The sequence below is a fragment of the Manis javanica genome, chromosome 6 (assembly GCF_040802235.1).
Source record: "Manis javanica isolate MJ-LG chromosome 6, MJ_LKY, whole genome shotgun sequence".
Lineage (NCBI taxonomy): Eukaryota > Metazoa > Chordata > Mammalia > Pholidota > Manidae > Manis > Manis javanica.
The window spans coordinates 146997117-147016290 of record NC_133161.1 but is presented as its reverse complement, the minus strand read 5'-3'; the positions used below and the strand labels follow the sequence as shown (position 1 = coordinate 147016290).

At 51.2% G+C, this 19174-nt stretch overlaps 1 long non-coding RNA gene across 1 annotated transcript in view; it reads right to left on the bottom strand.

Annotated features, from left to right (window-relative positions):
* LOC108387632 (uncharacterized) overlaps positions 1–19174 on the bottom strand; it is a 142142-nt gene that overhangs the window by 49501 nt on the left and 73467 nt on the right. The gene's annotated exons all lie outside the window — the stretch shown is intronic.

Here is a 19174-nt window from a genome sequence, read left to right as displayed (position 1 = left end):
AGAGACTGGACGGCCGAGGAACCCCGCCTGCTCTTCAGCAGCCTACAGCTCCGGCTCCCTGAACATGAGTTTCCCCTTTGGCAGAAATCTCCAGCATTTGTGGATAATACTAACTGACATTTTTAAGCCCTTTGCAGTGGAAAAGCGTCTTTGCAGCAGAGCATGAGGATAAGAAATGTGGGCTTGGGCAGCAAATAATCTAGGCTAGTACCAGTTCTGTGTGAAGAAGATGCACTAATACCAACCCAGAGGGATGTTGGGGGATTAAATGAAGTAATAGATGAGTTCATGTGACCCGGTAACCTAATTAGCCTAAAATGAACATAACAGCCCTCACTGGATGACCTCGCGCAAACTGCTTAAACCCTCTGCGTCTCAGTTTCCTTATCTGCAAAATGAGGCTACCAATAGTATCCGCCTCTTGGGTTAAATGAGTATTAAATGAGGATTAATGGAGGATTAAGTGAGTGAATATTAATAGCATACACAGAATAGTACCTGCTACAAGTTGAGTGTTTGATGAATTATAACTATAATCCTTACTAGGATGATCGTGCCTTCACAATGACCCTGGGAAGCGATCGTAATCTATTGCTAGTCCATTTCATAGATCAAGAAACTAAGGTCAAGGGGCCAAGTCACTGGGCCCAGCTTGAACTCGAGGCTTTCTGATGCCACGTGAGGTTTCCTGGCGCTCTTCTGGCCCCAGCGGCTTCGCAGCTTTTCCTCTCTGCGAAGACAGTCCAGGGGGCCTCTGGCCTCATTTCGTGTGCTTCTCAACCCAGCCAGAGACATCCAATCCCTCCCACCTTCCCAGGGAGCCCCCACCCTCCCGGCGGCTTGGTGAGGCCTTCCCGCAGGGAGACCGGCTCATCTGCTTTCTCCCCAGACAAGGAAGCAGCTTCGGAAGAAAGGGGCCCTCAGGGTGGCCAGAAATTCCCAAACTTCTGAGAGTAGCCATAGTAGAAGCCCTCCTCTGATCTATGCCCTTTGGCTGATTGGGAGGCTGTGGAGTCCAGCTCTCACTGCAGGGTGCCGTGTGTGTGTGTGTGGAGAGGGGGGCACGTGGGGAAACGGGGGGGCTCTCTTCCCAAACCACCTCCAGGCACTCAGGTGCAGCAGGACACGCAGAGGGTCTGAAAGCCACGTGCCTCCGCGAACCACCTGCACACATGTTCAACACACACTCACACACACACACACACAGAGGAAATGATCGAGTGCAAAGAATCCTCATGTGCTACTTTATATGGCAAATAATTGAGCCGCACCCTTGTGGTCTTGGTGAGGAGTTTCATTCATATTCATGCCTTGCGTTTCCTGTGGAAACGAACACGCCAGACATTCCAGCGCAATGGTGGGAGCGGGAATCTGAAGCACTGACTCAGCCTCTCCACTCCCCGTTCCGGCTCCTGCTCCAGGAGAGGAGATCGAGGTAGCGTCTAAGCAGCCGGAGGCCAGCGCTCCACGGTGGGGACGCGTCCTTCCTCCTGCGTCCCTGGCTCCCTTCCTCTGGCTGGAAGTGCGGGGAGCCCCACTTGCCTTGTCTAGTTATAATGGGGGGTGCTGGGAAGCTGGCTTGGAGAGTGCGTGTGTATGAATACCAAGCATGTTAATAGGTTAAAGTAAATCTAAAGTAACATTTGAAAGCAGAGAGATGAAAGCAGATCACAGGCCAAAGATCAAACAATCTAGAGCCACTTCTAAGCCTTTTACAGCTGGAGATTATTAGCATTTGAAAGTGAAGAGCATTAGAGGGAGAGAGGGGGGGAAAAGTTGGAAGGAATTTTTGTTGTGGAGATAAAAACTGAAATAAATGACAGTGGAAGGGGAGAACTAGAAAGAGGCTGACTTATTTTAAAAACCACATTAAGACCGTGGGGGTGGGGGTACCAGTGGCTGTATTTTTAGCTCATCAACCAGCATCTGGATCTGCTGAGGTCTGCAGGCTTCCCCGGCCTTCCGGCCTTCCCGCTTCCTGGAGGTCCAGGGGGAAAGGTTTCCAGGCCCTGTTGATAATCCCCTCCCCTCCTGCTCTGGGCCAGGGGGTGGTGGTGTGTTGGGGAAAGAGAGAGAGGGGTAGGCAGGGGGCTGGAGGGAGGCCCTTCCGCTTTGCTACCAGGCTCCCCAAGACCCCTGGGCCCCGCCCAGTCTCGGGGATAGCCAGTCCTCATCATGCTAGAATGCTGGAGTCAGCGGAACCGAAGGATTATCCACTTGTGGTTCTTTTTTTCTGCCATTGCGGGCGTGACCCCTCCCAAGCACAACAGATAATGCCTCATGGAATCCAGCCCCCCATTTGCCAGAGGAGGAGACTGAGGACCAGCCCCACCGCCGTCCAGGGCAGTAGACATTGCTAAATAAGAGAACATACGAAACCTTCCATCTTCCATGCTTTCAATTTTGTCAGCGCCTATTTTCCCAGAACCTAGTATGAATTAAGCACTCTGCTAGCCAGGAAACCAGCACCGAACAGGGTTGCCTATGGGGCGCTTACCATCCAGTGGGGGGGCAGATACTAAATAAACAGACTTCAGATTTCATTGTCACAATCATTTATCAGTTTCCTCCTGAAGTCACATTAAAGGGGAGATTCAAGTGGGACTTGCCAGAAGCCCACTGGGAAAAAGAAAGGGGGAAGAGATGACAACAGCACAGGGCAAACACCATCAGGGTTCTGAGAGTGAAATGCAAACGTAATGGTAGGGACTGACTGACCAGAACGGAGGAGGTATACGCCCCTTCCTGCAGGGGAGACGGCCCTGGGCAGGGAGACATGCCCCCCTCCCCAACAAGGCCTGAGGAATCAGGGTCATGGGCGTGGCAGAAGGTGGGGTGAGGCATGCGGCTGAGACAGGGGCATTGGTCAGACCTCCGGGTCCCTTAGCCTGCACACTCAGGCAAGCACCTTCTCCAGAACTGAGGGTGGAGGAGGACAGGTGAGCAGGAAGCCATCCTCTAACTGAACCGGAGAGCGCTGGGCTCAGGGACCCGTGTACATGGACAGGTGGGGGGGAAGCCGTGAGCATGAAACAGGGAAATTCGATTAAATCCCCTATGCTGAACAGGGAGAGCCTCAGATTCTTCACCAACTGAGCTTTCATAATGGCACCAGCCAGGATATGGCTTGATGCCCATCCCTCATCCCAGACTGGAGGCAGGAGAACTCATCTCTAGATAAACTGAATGGACCAAGGGGGTAAAGGGCAATCCTGAATGCCCATCCTCCAAGCAAAGCCAGCTCCTGCCCATGCACCCAGGGGTGAGGCCTGCCAGCCAGCAGGACCCACCTGTGCCCGTAAGGCTGCCAGTCAGGACTTTTATTGGCTCACATTCCTAAATATAGACAACTAAGGATTACCAACATTCTAGGGGCACCTCCACCACGGAGACCAGACAAGAGAATAGAAAGGGGGATAAAGGAACTCAGAAGAAACAAAGATAAGATCAGGAGTAGAAGAAAACTTCAAAAATATATATTATCAATATCCTCAGAGAGATAAATGCAGGTATTTCACCTGAAACTAGAGCAGGAGAAAGATAGGTCATGACGGTGATGATAGATGATAGATAGATAGATAGATAGATAGATAGATAGATAGATAGATAGATAGATAGATAGATAGATAGATAGATAGATAGATAGATAAAATATGATTATAGATATATAGACTGCCATATATAAAATCAAAGTACAAAGAAGAGCTCTTGGCTATTGAAAAATGATAGCAAAAATTCAGTAGAAGTTCTGAAAGATGAAAGAGAAAATTTCCCTAAAAGTGGAAGAGAAAAAGAGAATAAGAGAAAGACAGATAATGGTAGAAAAAAGGAGAACATAAAAGGATTGGGTCAGGAGGTCTAGCATTTGTCTACCGGGAATTCTAGAAAGGTTTAGAGAAAATGGGGGGGATAATTATCAAAGAAATAAAAAAGAAGAAAATCTCCCCAAACTGAGAGATGTTGTTTTCCAGAGTGAAGGGTCACTAGAGGTGCAGGGCGTCTGATGGTGATGTTTCATACTCCAGAGATGAGAGGCTGCTAAAAGCTTCCAGAAAGGGGGCAGCACGAGAGTCGTTCCCAGCAGACTGGGGGCAGCCTCCCTGGGTGAAAAATAAAACTAAGTTATAGATTGTTTCATATACGCTCGCCCATGTGACAAATAACAGTGATAGAGGTGTTCCAGTTCTATTGAATCACGAAGAAAAAATTATGAGAAGCACATAGACAAGAAAGCAGACCCAAAATGAGGAGAGGCATGAAACTGCCCATCGCACACCACTGTCTCAGGAGGAAACATTCCTTTCACTCACTGTTGTGTAAGAAGAGAATATTGATTTGATTTTTGTTTTAAGGGTGATATAAGCACATTACGGGAAGGCAAAGCTATGAGCTCAGACTCGTGCCATAATAGGAAGTCTGAAGACAAGGTCAAAAATTGTTCTGTCAAGAAATAGAGTTAAGAGAAGGAGACCAAGAACAGTCGCTGCCTGCCTTAGGAGGGTGGCAGTCAGTATTTACTGAGAAAGTAGGCAAGGGAACCCCCCAGAGTAACGAGAAAGTTCTGATTTTTGCTGGTAGATGAGCTACATAGGTGTGTGCAAAGGTCTAAATTTGGGGTCGGTACACTTATGATTTGCATGTTTCACTGTATGTAAACTTATCTCAAAAGGAGAAAACAAAGAGTCACCAGGAAATGCCAGAATCTAATGATCAAAAGTGTTTGGAGATGATGTATATTCACATCTGCAACTTACTTGGAAAAGCACCAAAAGATAAGATGACGTGATGGATGCGCAGAGGGACGGAACATTTGAAAGTCACCTGACAGAACAAACAGAACCAAAGGTTCATTGTAAAGTCCAGGTGGCGGGCTTATGGGTATTCACTGTAAATTCTTTCAATTTTTATAAATTTGAAACTTTCTGCAATAAAATGTTGTGAGGGGGGAAGTAAAAGTAAGAGTATATTATTTAGGTGAAAGGACCTGTCACAAGGAGAAACAGCCAGGAATTGAAAGTGGTTATCCCCGGGAGGGTGGACAGAGATGTGATCAGGGCCAGATGCCTTTCACCAAACACCTTTGACATTATTTGAACTTTAAATTCTGTATATATATTACTTTGCTTTACAAAAACTCACTTAAAAGGAAAAAGGACATGTTTATTGGCAAGTATTTTAAAACACGAGAGGAATTTGTATGGAAGTATACGTTTCGTAATTTGAGAGATGGGATGAAAGGTAAGAACAGAAGGGGCAGTGAGAGGGGTGGGGGCTCCCCAGGCTGTGAGCTGGGCGAGGCCTCTCTGAGCCCCCAGAAGGCGGGGTTCCAAGCAAACGGAGGAGCAAGGGAAAGGCCCAAGGCAGAAACGAAGAGAAGGCCAGTGGCCCTCGGTGCACGGAGGAAGGGGAGAGAGAGGAGCAGAAAGAGGACTGCGGGCCACCCACACGTTTGCACACTCCAGGTCCACACGTTTGCACGCTCCAGGTCCACACCTTTGCACACTCCAGGTCCACACGTTTGCACGCTCCAGGTCCACACGTTTGCACGCTCCAGGTCCACACCTTTGCACGCTCCAGGTCCACACGTTTGCACGCTCCAGGTCCACACGTTTGCACACTCCAGGTCCACATGTTTGCACACTCCAGGTCCAGAGCCCTGGCTGACCAGAGGGACGCACAGCAGAAGAGGGCTCACAAGCTGTCGGCATATTGTGACTGCAGCTCTTTTGTCTACACCAGTTTAGGTCTGGTCTATGTCAGCCCTATGGAAACCCAGGGAAGGTTTTCAGGTCTGAGTCACAAAGATTGGAGAGGACACAACCAGACCTTGTCGGGGCACATGGGGGAGGGGGCTTCCAGCAGGGGGGCACTTCACCAGGGCCCTGCCTCCCCTCTGCGCCACCCTGGCCCTTGGGTCTCCTGGGTCTAACCCTGGAGGTCCTGCGGTGTGCTGCTAACCGGGTCCCTGCTGCCTCACACAGCCCCACCCACACTGCAAAGACTCATGATATGTGAGGCGTTAGGGGCAAGGAGCTGGGGTGGAGACAGCATCCTAGTCAGAGGGAAAAGGAATCGTAAAAGAGAAGTGTGGGAGACATGGGAGAAATCAGGCTGAGTCACGGAGCTGGAATAGCAGAATTTCCCAGTCAGGAAAGTGGAGGGGACTGGAGCATGCGGAGCCCTTCTGGGGACAAAGAAAAGCTGGGGATTGAGGCTGGGAGACCGTGCACCCCAGGAAGGGGCTGAGTGGTGCCCGAGTGGGCCGCGGTTGCTGAGAGCGCTTCTGCAGGAGTCAGAGAGCAGCAGGAGATGCCCAGAGCCTGGGAGGCTGGCAGGTGCCTGCCCCCGGTGACAGCGGATGGCACCAAGCAGGGGTGACCAGGGCTCTGGAACAGAGCTGGCAGCTGCCACCTCGGAGGTTTCTATGCTAATGCCACTTGTCAAGCCATCAGTGCACAGGGCAGCTGGACCTGACAGGGAAGCGGCTGAGGCCTCTGGGCTTTGCTTCCCCTGAGCACCTCCCGGGTCCTCAGAGATGTCCAAGGAGAGCTCAGCCCTGACCCCAGGGCAGCTGGCCAGGGAGGAGGGAGGCTGGTGGCGTGTTAGGGCCTGCAGAGGGGAGAGGGGACCACTGGGCTCCCCAGGGCTTCACAAGGGGGAATTCCATCCACCTCAAAAAAGCCACCTGCTCTAAAGCAGGAGCCCAGCAGCCAGAATGAATGGCACAACTAGGTTTCCCCAGTGGGAGAGGAGCAGAAAATTCATTAGTTCAGCCTCAGGGACCCTGCCTGGAAGAATAGGAAAGACTCAACAAGCTTATGGGGAGAAGCATAGGGCATGGGAGATAAGGACTGGGTCCCTGTCCCGGTTAGGTGGCTCTCACTGTGTGACCTTGGTGAGCCACTGCCCTGTGGACTCCAGCGTCCTCCTCTGTGAAGCAGTGGTGATGGGGGAGGTTTTAGATGCACTCACTTACTGAGTTTATATGCTCTGAATACTTCTCACAGGCCAGGAACTGTGTGAAGTGATACAAAGATGAGTAAATACAGCCTCTGACCTCAGATAGATTGCATTCTAGTAGGGAGGATGGGACGTTCACATCTTATGGTCCAGAACTTGGGGGCAGTATCTAGGGGATCCCAGGGGAAGGGGGGACCTCATGGAACCTGAGACCAGAAAGGCGGCTGTGATCTCCACACCAGGGGGCCTAACCTGGGCTCGAGGTCTGCGAGATTCTTGAAAGCTACTTTCCAAGTTGTGTGGTGGGCAGAGTCTGTGGAGGATTCTGCTGTCTGCCTTTTTCCACAGAAGGCTGGGAGCATTGGTGGCCTAAAAAAGCCCTGAACTTGGAGTCTGGAGACCCATTTCTAGTTCCCAAGAGCTGTGTGACCCTGGGCGAGAGCTCTTCTTGTCCCTGAGTTTCCCTGTTCTCGTTGGTGAAATGGGCCCCATCCATCTTGTGCGTTCACTGTTCCTAAATGTAGAGCACACTTGCTCACCCTTTCAGGGAGGTGGGCCTCCCCAGAAGGCCGCCTGTCCCCTAAGGATGGAACCCCCAGAACGCCTGGGGTACGCATATATGCTTACTCATCACCCGCCATCCATGTACCAGCATCCCCTGCAATACGGGGGGAGGTGTCCTATGATTGGTTTATGGATGGTTCTCTCAGCATTGTGTCTGGCCATAAAATACACTCACTTAATAGTCTCCAAGGAACTGCCAGGCCTTCTAGGCTATAACTCCAAGCCCCCAGCCCTCCTGCCTGGGCTGGCACCTTGTTTGGTGAATCTGATTTGATTTTGATCTTAAATCTGCCCTAAATGCCTTACAGCAGTAGCCACAGGGAGGGTGGGAGTCAGGGAGAGGAGGATAGCTGCTGAGAATTACGACCCAGGCCCATTAGGAAGGGATGACCGCACAGCGCAGCCCCTTCTAAATCACGCCTGAGGAGACGGTCACTGAATCCAGAGCAGGCCTCCAGCCGGCAGGCAAAGAATGTGGCTGGTAGCATGGAAGTGTGGGGACCTCTCCAGCCTGGCCCGGCTGTCTGCCATGCTCGGGCCCCCAGCATCCTTGGCCCTTCCGATGGCTGCTGTGTCCTGGACTCTGTCTTTGTCAGACTTATCCAACAATTCCTCCCAGCCTCTGTCAGGTCCAAGAAGTTGGTGGCCAAGATGCAGTGTGTTGTCGGGGATGGGGACACCTACGTGGAAGTGGGGACACAAAGTCCAAGGATTACAGTTCTTCCATGGGAGGCAGGGGGCACTCCATGCTCCTGGGCAACCTCACCTCTTTTTCTCCCAGGAGGGGTGGGTCATTGACGGGAGATGGAGAAGGAGAGTAGCTGCCGGCTCCCTCTCCCTGTACTTGGGCCACACCCGCTGCAGGCCGGAGATGGGGGCCCTCGGTGCGTCTGATGGCGGAGCGCAGAGTGTGCTCCTATTGCAGGAGCTCCTGTTCGTCTTGGATAACTCAGTACGACATCCCCTCCTCTATGAAATGCTGCCCAGTCCTCCTTGGCAAAATGATCCTTCTTCCTCTTTTCTCTTGCCATTGGGTCAAAAGGTAGTTTAGCGCAGTGCTGAGGGCCTGCGCTCCAAGTCAGACTGCCTAGAGTTCATTCTAGATCCTGCCTCACACTGCGTGACCGCAGACTATTCCCTAACCTCCCTGTGCCTCAGTTTACCTAACTTTAAAGTGCAAGGTAATGAGAGCGTATGCCTCTTAGGACCCTTGTGACCTCAGAGCAGAGCCTGGTAGACACCAAGAGCTTAATACATGTGAATGGCTGCTCTTGTCATCTGTTATGTTCAGTGGTCGGGGAAGGTGGGAATGGAGAGTCTTGGGAAGTGTGTGGAATGTTCACTTCTCTTCACATCCTGCTAGACCCCATCTCCCCAATGTGTCCAAGACCTAGGATAGACAAATGAATGGCTATCACTGGGCATGAGCGTGTGGGAGATGCCAAGACCCCAAGCCCGGTCCTTGCCCTGCCATGCTTACATTCTAACTGGGCAGCCAGGGCAGCCACGGCAGGGAGAGGGGCCCATGGAGCAGACTGGCAGCAGGAACTTAGAGGCTGGACCCCAGGAGGCCACCAGCACCCAGAGTCCTGGTGGGGAGTAACGGCCATCTGGTATTAAAAAGGGTTCCGGCACCCCCCAAATATCACAGCCTTTAAAGAGCCCTTGTGGGGCGGAGGGAATGCGGGTGGCTGTGCAAAGGGCTGGAGCACCACAATGCTCTGAATCTGCCCTTGACTGTCCTAGGCTTTGACTCCTGCTTAAGATTTTCTTGGTAACTTTAGTCCCCGCATATTAACCAAAGGATCTTGCTAACAATTTGAAAAAGTCACAAAGCCATAATTGTTTTCCCCTTACAACTGGATGGGCTCTAGGAACCAGCTAATCATACCTGTTATTTTGTAAGGGGGCAAACTAAAGCTGGGGGAGTTAAAAGGGCTTTCCTAAGCCTCCTGTCTCTCTGCCCCAGGGGTCCCCTCATTACTCGTCACTGAGTCCCTATCCCCACCTTGGGTAAGGAGGAACTGAAATAATTCCCCTTTTCTTAGGAAATGGAAAGGAAGAGTTGAGGCCCAGATTGGTAAAACGGCTTATCTGAACCCACTCTGCAGGTCACCACCGAACCAGCCAAACCAGGGGTTCACCCCGACCAGGCTTCTTCCCCACAGATGAGCTCCCCCTGCCCCACTGTCAAGCAATGGCTGGTCCTCTGCCACTGCAGCCTCCCCAGACCCAGGGGCCGCACCTTGGGGAGGGCCTGGCAGGGAGGTCGTCCTCCCCAACCGCCCTTTGTCAGCTACCCGTCTATGAGGGACACACGGCAGCCGGGACGGAGCCCTGAGTGCCGGGGAGGCTCCAAGCAGGTATCAAGAGGGTTTTCATTAACACAACTGACTGTGTCTGGGCAGCCATGTGGAAAGTTGCAGTATAACTCACTGGTATCATGCGGCAGGCGAAACAAGATTTCCAGAGGCAGCCGCCTCCTCTTTCCGACCTCCGCGTGGAGTGGAATCCCACACAGGCTTCAGAAAGAAAGTGAAGGAGAAAACCCTACAAAATTGCAAAACAAAACCCTGTTTCCAGGTCTCCGGGGGAGAAGAGTGGGGCGGGCAGGGTCTGCAGTGGCTGGGGAGCATGCTGGGCTGCGCTTCACCCTCCGCGGTGGGCTCTCTGGGAAGGCATGGGCAGCCTGAACCGGAAGGCCTGGATGGGGGACCTCTGGGGTGCACTGAGCTCTCCCTACTGTTCATTACCTTGGATCCTGGACTTGGGAAACCACCTGTCGCTCCTCTCTCCTCAGACAGGACTGACTTCAAGCCTCGACCTCACGACAGCCTGGTCTTTAAAGTCTCCAGGAGGCCAATCTCTGCAACCCACCCCACCACGAATTCTGAGGTCACATCTTAAGTCTGACTCAGACTCATTCTGCTGCAGTTTAAACCAGTCCTGAATGGCCCCTGCAGCAGGACGCCACAGAGGTGGGGCCAGAGCATCCTTTACCTCCTCTGCTGGTGTCTTCACAGACTGCTCCCTGACTTCCCCTGACCTGGTCCTGGGGACAGGGCCCCGGGCCCTCTCTGGACTGCAGTGTTCTCATGTCTAAAACAGCCGAGCAAGGAGGGTGTGATATTTGAGTTTCCCATTGGCTCAAGGAGTCTACCATTTATGACTATTCACACATAATGAGCAGCATTTTGGTACAGATTACATGAAGGATGTTTTGCAGCTCTGTTAATACATACCAGGATTGTTTTCAAATTATAAAAATAATCATTCTAATTGCAGAAAGCTTACAAACCAAGAATACGCATTAAGAAAAGAGAAAACACCTGTTACCCAAGTACAAAAGATATAGTCTCTATTAACCTTTGGGATGGGTTATTTTAGTCTTCAGTCAGCACAGATCCATATAGTTTTAAATAAAACCATTGTAGGGTGATAATGTCCTACAGTCTGCACTCTGATCACTTTGGGATGCATTGTTAACATTTCTGAATATCAATATTCTTGTACAACATGGCATTTTCTTTTATTTATTCTTATACTTCTTTCCCATATTTAATATTCAGGCAAATTGCAAATGAATGATACAAATGGCTGACAAGCAGATGAAAAACATTTTGCCTCAGTGATAATCAAAGAAAAGGGAGGAGATATTATTTTTACCCATCAGATTACCATAGATTTTTTTAAAAATCTGACGAAACCTAGTTTGTTACCTGCATGGATGAAGACATGGATAATGTTTTATGTGGCTGGAAGGGTGAGAATCTATCTTATCTGGAAGATAGTTTTACATATCAAGATATAAAATGTGTATGGTTGTTCACTTGGTAATTCTATTTCTAGGAATTTATCCTATGAAAATAATCACCTCAGTTGAAAAGATGTAAGTACAAGGATGTTTGTTGGAACCTTATTCATAACTGCAAAATTCTAGCGACAACCTAAATGTCAATCAAGGGGGAATGGCTAAGATAAGAGACAGTTGAAGCAGTAAAGTAGTATGCAGTCATCAAAAATGATCTGCAGCTCTGCCTTTATTGACTTGGAAAGATGTCTTTGACATTTAGTAGCGTGAAAACACAATTCAGTAACAGAACTGCACACGAAGTCTGAGCCCATTTATGTAAAGTTATATGCACAACTCAGTGCGTGTCTTAGCTAACTAAATGCCTAAGCACTGCTGGCTGCAGATGGGAGGGGCTGAAAGGTTGCGAACTGGTTAGAACAGTGGGATGGAGGTGCGGGGAGACACCTGGGGACTCATTGAAGTTGCATTTGCTCATGAACCATCGTGTATATGTGCGTGCATGTGTGTGTGTGTGCATACGTGTGTGTGTGTGTCTTAGAAAGCATGTTTAGTTGGGACGGCAGGGAGGGAAACCGATAGCAACGATGAACAAATATTAGTGGTGATTATCTCTTCAGGGTTGGATCTGGGATGCTTAAATTTCTTCTTTGAATTTTTAGTATTATTGAAATATTTTACAAAAACAATCCATAACATTTTCTGTTAGGAAAGGGCTCACAAGCGCTGGTGTATTTCTTTATTCCGCAATATTCTGACAGCCTGGGTGTCCTGCCTGTCAAGGACCGCCGTCTGATTAATTTTTCTCCCCTTGCTGTTCCTTCCTCTGAGATTTCTAGTCATCTCTGGCCAGGGTTGGGGTGTCTCAGGAGGTGCCAGCCCCTGGGAGGCTCCAAATCAGAGTCTCCTCACCCGCACCCCCACCTCAGCCTCTCCCATCCATCACAAGGATGGCGTTCAATCATTCTATCCAGGCGGAGCAGCGACACCTGTAAGTTTCCATCTTTGGCTCGCCTTTCTCTGCCACCCTCTTCTGAGATTTGCCCTGAGATTCTGATTCGACCCCTGGGCTCTCAGCAGACACGGGAATCCCGGCCATCAGCTCTGCCCCTGACCTCAGCTCTGTTTGCCCCGGGGACACCAGCCTGGCACCTGCCCTCCCCAAGCCCTCGTCTCTGACTGCACTGCTCCCTGGCAGTTTCAAGCCGCCCTGACCACACCCCGTCTGACAACACTCTCTCCTACTTGATTGGCAGTTTGAAAAAAACGCCTGCTGTGTGCTCCTGACATGCCTGGCCACTGGGCTGGTTCCTGTAGACACAGAAGGCCCGGGTATAGATCTCTACCCTTGAAGGGGGCTCAGTGGTCAGAGGCGCAGCTGCGGGACCACTGCTCTGAAGGGAGTGGGCCGGTAAGGTTCACGACTGCCAGGCACCATGCGAGATGCTTTGCGTGCATTACCCCATTAAACCCTCACAATGACCCTCGAAGGAAGGGCTATTATCACATCCATTGTAAAGAGGAGGAAACTGAGGCATAGATAATTGCTTCCCCAAAGTCACAAGAGAACTGAGCAGGCAGATCTGGGATTTCCACTTAGGTAATCTGGCTCCAGAGGCACCAGCCTTATATTTGAGTTTCCCGTTGGCTCAAAGGGTCTACCGTTTACGTCTATTCACACATAACGAACGGCATTTTGGTACAGATTACATGAAGGATGTTTTGTGGCTCTATTAATACTTACCAGGATTGTTTTCAAATTATAAAAATAATCATTCTAATTGCAGAAAGCTTAAAAACTAAGAATAAGCATTAAGAAAAAAAACACCTGTTACCCATGCTCTACGGAAAAAATGAGACCACCTGCTGAGACCTGGGGCAGATGGTTATAGAAAGGGCTTTGGGGGTCCAGTGGGAGTAGGTCATGAATTCTTCTGGCTCTCAGACTCTCAGCTTGCATGAGACCCAGGCAGGTAACCAGTCCTGTCTGCTGCTCACCTAACTAACCTTCTGCCTTGGTGTGACACCTTGTCTGTGACATCTTGTCTGTGACTTAGACTCAGCATCCATTCTGATGGGCTGAGTTGGCTGGTTGGCCTCCAGCCCTATGTCCACATAGGCTGGGCTGGCACGCCCAGGCCCGGCCTCCCGTCATCTCAGACCCAGCAGGCCAAGCCCTGTGTCTGATCCAGTGCAGAGATGGCTCCCTTGCTTGGGGAGCTCCCTAGAGCCCCCCTGATTGGGTCCCCACTTCTCCCCAGCGCTCCCCGAGCCCCCAGGTGGTGAAGGACTGATGAACATTCCTCAGCGGCCTTCCTGCTCCCATAGGTAGGCCATATTTTCTGCAATAAAGATGTTCCAGAAAAGCTTTGCTTAAACAAAATGTTTTCAGATTGAATCCCATTCAGAATATATTAGAATTATCAGCTAATGATTCAACAGCATTAACTGGCATTGAATGTTTACAATGTGCCTGGAACTATGCTCACAATGGCCATTTAACTCCTAGCACACCTCTGTGAGGTAGGTACGGCTTTCCGCACCGCCATATAACCAGTGAAGGAACCAAGCCCAGAGAGGTTAGCTGCCCTGCCCAAGGTCACACAGCCTGAATGGCATAGCTGACTCCCGTCCTAGCACTCCACCAACCAGCCTTCGCTCCACCTTCTCAAAGGAGCACTCGGTGAATTCTCAGGCAGAGTCTCCAGGGGATGCAGTTTTTGGTTCCAACTTGTGTTTTATCAAAAGAGGACAGACCTTACTTTCTTGGTTGAGGAGCCACCAGGCTGTGGTGACAGAAAATCGGTGAACCCTGATGACAGTTCTGTGGCTGGGACAACAGAAGGTTCTCACCCCCATCCTCCTGAGGGGAAGCTCTGGAACTGCCCCCACAGATCCCCAGCCCATGCGGGGGCCTTCCTGGTCCAGCCCGTGGCTGCCTCCTGGACAGGCGGCTGGCTGGGCACACGGGCCTGAGCCACCAGGAGCCGGGGCAATCAAGAACAAGAGGGCCAAAGGACACAGCTAACACTCTATCTGTAATAGCAGCTTTGGTTGTAATAAACACTGCAGCCGAATATTCCCGCGGGGACTTCCTAATGGAGGAGATGGATACACTCCAGAGCAACCCCGGGGGTTTCACACGTTTCACACGCAGCTCTGACTAAGCTCCCTATAAAATCAATCCCGACTTTTCACCGGGCGTGACAGGGTGTTCTAATATTAATCCACTCTCCCTGTCAGTCGGCCCCAGAAAAGGCTCTAATGATCTTTAACCAGGCCTAATAACCACCACACATTCAAGCAGAGAATGCCCGGACCCAGCAGCGCCCGCCCCCCACCCCCCCATAATCCACTTGGAGATTCAAGGAGGGCAAAGGCAACCCTGTCCTCTCTCCCTGTGGGGCGGTCAGCAAGCTCACGCCCCGAGGCCGTCCTGCCGCAGGCCCCTGGGTGCTGACTGTTCCGGGCAGAGCTGCTTCTGCAAGCCTGCCTCTGACTGCTTCATCTCGGGCTTCTCCTCTGTGCTTCTGACAGCTCCCTTCCCCCTAGGGGAAGCCAGGCCTGGGCGGAGGATCCCAGCAGCCAGGGGAACAGCAGAGGGGCCAGGGCATTGGCCCTGTGCCTGGCCCTCCCAGGACCCCCACACCTGACCTGTCCAGCCGTGGACCCTCCCAGTCCTCTCCTGCCCACCTGCTGCTCCCTCCTTCCCTGGACCTTTCCCTGGACCCTCCATGCCCCCGGAGGCCCCAGACAGGGGTGGGCCTGGGACCAGAAGAGAGTGGCAGGGAAAAGAAGGCAGGTGGGGTAAGGGGGAGATGGGCAGACAGGGGGTGGCAGGGCCCCAGGTCTGAGCCCAGGGGTGCGGCATACACGGGTGACTAAGGAAGGTCTGCTCCACAAAAGCCTAAACCCACCTCTGAGGTCAAGGCCGCACAGCATTTGTCTGCGCCAAGCAGGGGCGCGGCACTGGCTCAGGGGCAGCTCCGGGAGTCTGTCTCATGCAGGAACCTATTCAGGAAGCAGCCCCGTAAGCTGCCTGGCAGCCTGGGCCTGAATGTCGCAGCAAATCCCCTTGGGCAACAGCAAGTCAGAGCTTGGAGTTTGGCCTCTGACTTCAGAAAACCACCCAAACTGGCTTGCGATGTTTAACGTGGCGCCTTGCTGCTCCAGCCTCTGGGGGCAGCTCAGCGGGGCCCCAGGGTCTCCCTGGTAGCACCCAGCTCCTGCAGCCCCGGGGGCCCTAAAGAACTGTGCAAAGCTGTGGGGAGCACAGAGGGGCCTTCACTACTTCAATGAAACTTAGTCTAATTTTTTCCCCATGACAAACATATTTTACTTAAGAAAATAGGGACAATATAAAAAAGTAAAAGGAAGGCCACGACCTGCATCACACAATTAACATTTCAATGTGTTGCCTTCCAACATTCTTTTTCCCTTAAAAGTATTAACCTAGGGTTTAACCTTGGAATTGTGCCAAGTGCCTGTACATGTTGTTTCTCCTCTAAGGGACCCCTGCGTGAGGAAAGGGAGGATTCTGGTTCGTGATTCCCTGGGTGGTCAAGGCACCTTCCTTCCTTGTCTCTTGTTTATTTTCTCTGTTATAAGAAGGAGATAATGATAGTACTGACCTCATAGGGTGGTAATAAGGACTAAATGCTTTTATATATGCAAAGTGCTTAGAATAATCCTGGCATTTGGTAAACATGAAATAAATGTGGGGGGGGGCGCTATCACTGATACAGTATTATTATTATTGTTATTATTGTTTGCACTGTCTTCCCTATGAGGAATGGGGAGTAGGGATGAGCCCCCACCCCCGGCGCCCAGCAGTCTGGGTCTAGGCACCCAGCTCTGTAACAGGTGGGCAGGCATGCCTTTGGGAAGACAGAGGTCACACGTCACCAAGCTGGGACTGTCTTTGCAGGGGTAGAAAGGGGAGGGGCCCAGCTCCCACCTTCCACGGGATTTCTGATGACTTGTGTAGCTCCGTGCTGGTAGCTGGTAGTTCAATGGCAAGCAGCTACTCCTATTTCCCCTTGGGCCCTAGAGGTCATTAATCCAACACCTCACTCTTCCGCAGAGCCTGAGCTGAACCCAGTGGGCCACTTCACTAGACCAGGGTGCCTGTTTGCAGTCCTTTATACAGCCCTTAAAACATTCTGACTTGAGACCCTCAAAATATCAGGCACCCCTGGAAAGAACCCCAGAGATTCTCTAATGGCTCACAGCAATAACAGCTCAATTATTCAACACTTGCTACATGTCAAGCCCTTTGCTAAATGTTTCCCATATATTATCTCATTTAATCCTCATAAGAAGACTAGGAGATAGGAACTATCGTTATCTCCATTTTAAAGATGAAACCGAAGCTTGGAGAGATTGAGTCGTCTGCCCAGGATTGATGTCCTGCTGCATCTGTCACCAAGGTGACATGCATTTAACTTCGGAGAGACTGCCCTTTGTTCTGGGGAGACATCACTGTAGACTGCCATTCTTCTAAGGGGAAGCCTGATGCCACTATTAACTCAGATGCTGATGAGTAAAGTGTTTGTTTTGACCCTGTAAACTGGGTGTATCTCTTATCTGTAACATTAAAAAAAAAAAAGACAAGAAAGACAAATGAGAAGGAAAAAGAACCGGAACCCAGAAAGGCGAGTCACTTTCCGTGCCCACGGAGCAAGACCCTGAGCCCAAGGCTCCCCAGGCCCCTGTCCCTCCTGGCGTACCCCGGCCGTCTTCTGCCCCCTTCCAGAGGGCACTCAGCTGATGCCAGAGACCAGGTCCCACACTGCTGGGTCCCCCACACAGCGCTGAGCACCGCCCGGGGCACATAGTAGGTGCTAACAATCTCTGACACCCAACTGGGGTTACCTTTCTGCACACGAGCTGGCAGCACACACAGAAACACAGACCCAACCCTCACTTGATGACTTCCTGTCGATCATTCATTCACGAACACAGACAGGCTCCTGCAGAAGCTGGTCAAACTGCTGGCCTGAGCTCAGCCTGGCACCCTCGCTCTGGAAAGCCACGTCTCAGCAGCCAGGCATGACTCCTGGCCTGGTGGGACTCCTGGCAGGGCTGGTGGGACCTGTGCAGTGCTGACGCCTGCTTTCCTCCGGGCCCCGCCTGATTTCTCTTTCACAGGGTGGCCGCTCCTTTCCCACTGCCTGGCAGTGGCTCTCCCTGCAACCACAGACTGGAGGCAGGCGGTTTGGGCAGGCCTCCTCCACCGGCAGCATGTCTGGGTGGTGGTAAGTATGCATTTTTTATTGAGCAAGCGAGTTAATGGGCATGTAAAACACACACGACTTGTCAGCCCGTTAGCTGCTGCCATTGCCAGGCAGCTCTCCCGCCTCAGGCTCAACTAAATTGCTCCTCGGCTTGCTCTCTTCTTCCCTCTGCCTCTCCAGGGTTTTATTTTCTCTCTCAAAGTCCCTCTCTGCCCAACCTGTACCTCCCCCTGCCTCCCCAAACAGCTAAGGGGTCCCTAGAAATATTCTTATTTATTTATTTCTAATCATTTTCCTGGGCAGCCAGTTCCAGCAAGACTTAAGTCCGCAAGGCTCGGCTGCCTCTGTTGAGTTAATACTTTGTCCTCTGTCCAGGAAGCTGAGGTTCAAGGACAATGCAGCCCAACGAGAGTTTCAACCCCAGGAAGGAAGAGGCACATAATTTAGAGCACTTGCTGGATGCCTGACACCAGTGTCTGCATGGACACGCCTTCAGTTGCACACACGTGCTCCCCTCCCCACACTGGCAGGCACATTGCCAGTGCCCTCCACCCACCCGCGCTCCCCCTGAGAGAGCCCATGGCTGCATGTGCACTATGCAGTGTACCCCTCTCTCTGTGTCTCCCGAGGTGCCTTCTCAGGCCTGCACACACACTTCTCCTACACAGACTCTCGAAAGCAGGGTCCTTACATGCACCCCCAAGTTCACCCTAAACAGTCCACTTATGCATTCTTTCCCTGCAGATGCCATGTCGGCACCTCATTTACACTGTACTTCCAGTGTGCACGTACCTCTAATAGACCATATCTGCATGCACACACCCCAGAGACACTCAGCCTCAGCAGTCCCTGACCATGTTCAGTACACCCCTGCATTCATATATGCTGCTCCCTGGGCATAGCCCCAAGGCCCATGTCTGTTGCCCACTCATATAAACCAACACTCCCACCAACCTATCTGCAGGTAGGCCTTTCATGTATATTTTAGGTACATGTGTACACACCTCATAAACACATATATACTATATCCGATTTGGTATGATTTTATCCCATAAACTCTTAACCCCTATTTGTATGTATGCTTCATGTAAACATCCCACAGTATTTTATTGTCTCTATGTTCACATCAGATGCACCCAGTAAAGATCCCAATTTTTCCCAGGCTCATGTTCCGACATCTTCTTGTGTGCATACACATCTCAAATATACCCGCTCCAGCACCCTATTCTACATGCGCGCGCATGTGTGCGCTGCAGTCATTCCAAACCTGCTTACACAGACCCTGGTGAGCAGACATACACCCAAGCTGCCATCTCCATACCCAAAGGCAGCTGTGTACGATTCCCGCTAGCACCCCGTGGCTGTATCAAATGCTCACCATCAATTGAACTTGATTAAAACTAACCTCAACTATTGGGCTTGTATCAGACTCACATTAAGTGCTGGAAATCTGCATATGGAAAACGACAGCAGTTACCCTCAAGGGGCTCCCTGTCTAGGGAGAGAAATGGACAGGGGAGCAGACAGTCATGGCAGGGCAGTCAGTGCAGTCACAGAAGTGTGTGCACACCAGCACACACCCTTGGTAGCTCCAGATTTACAG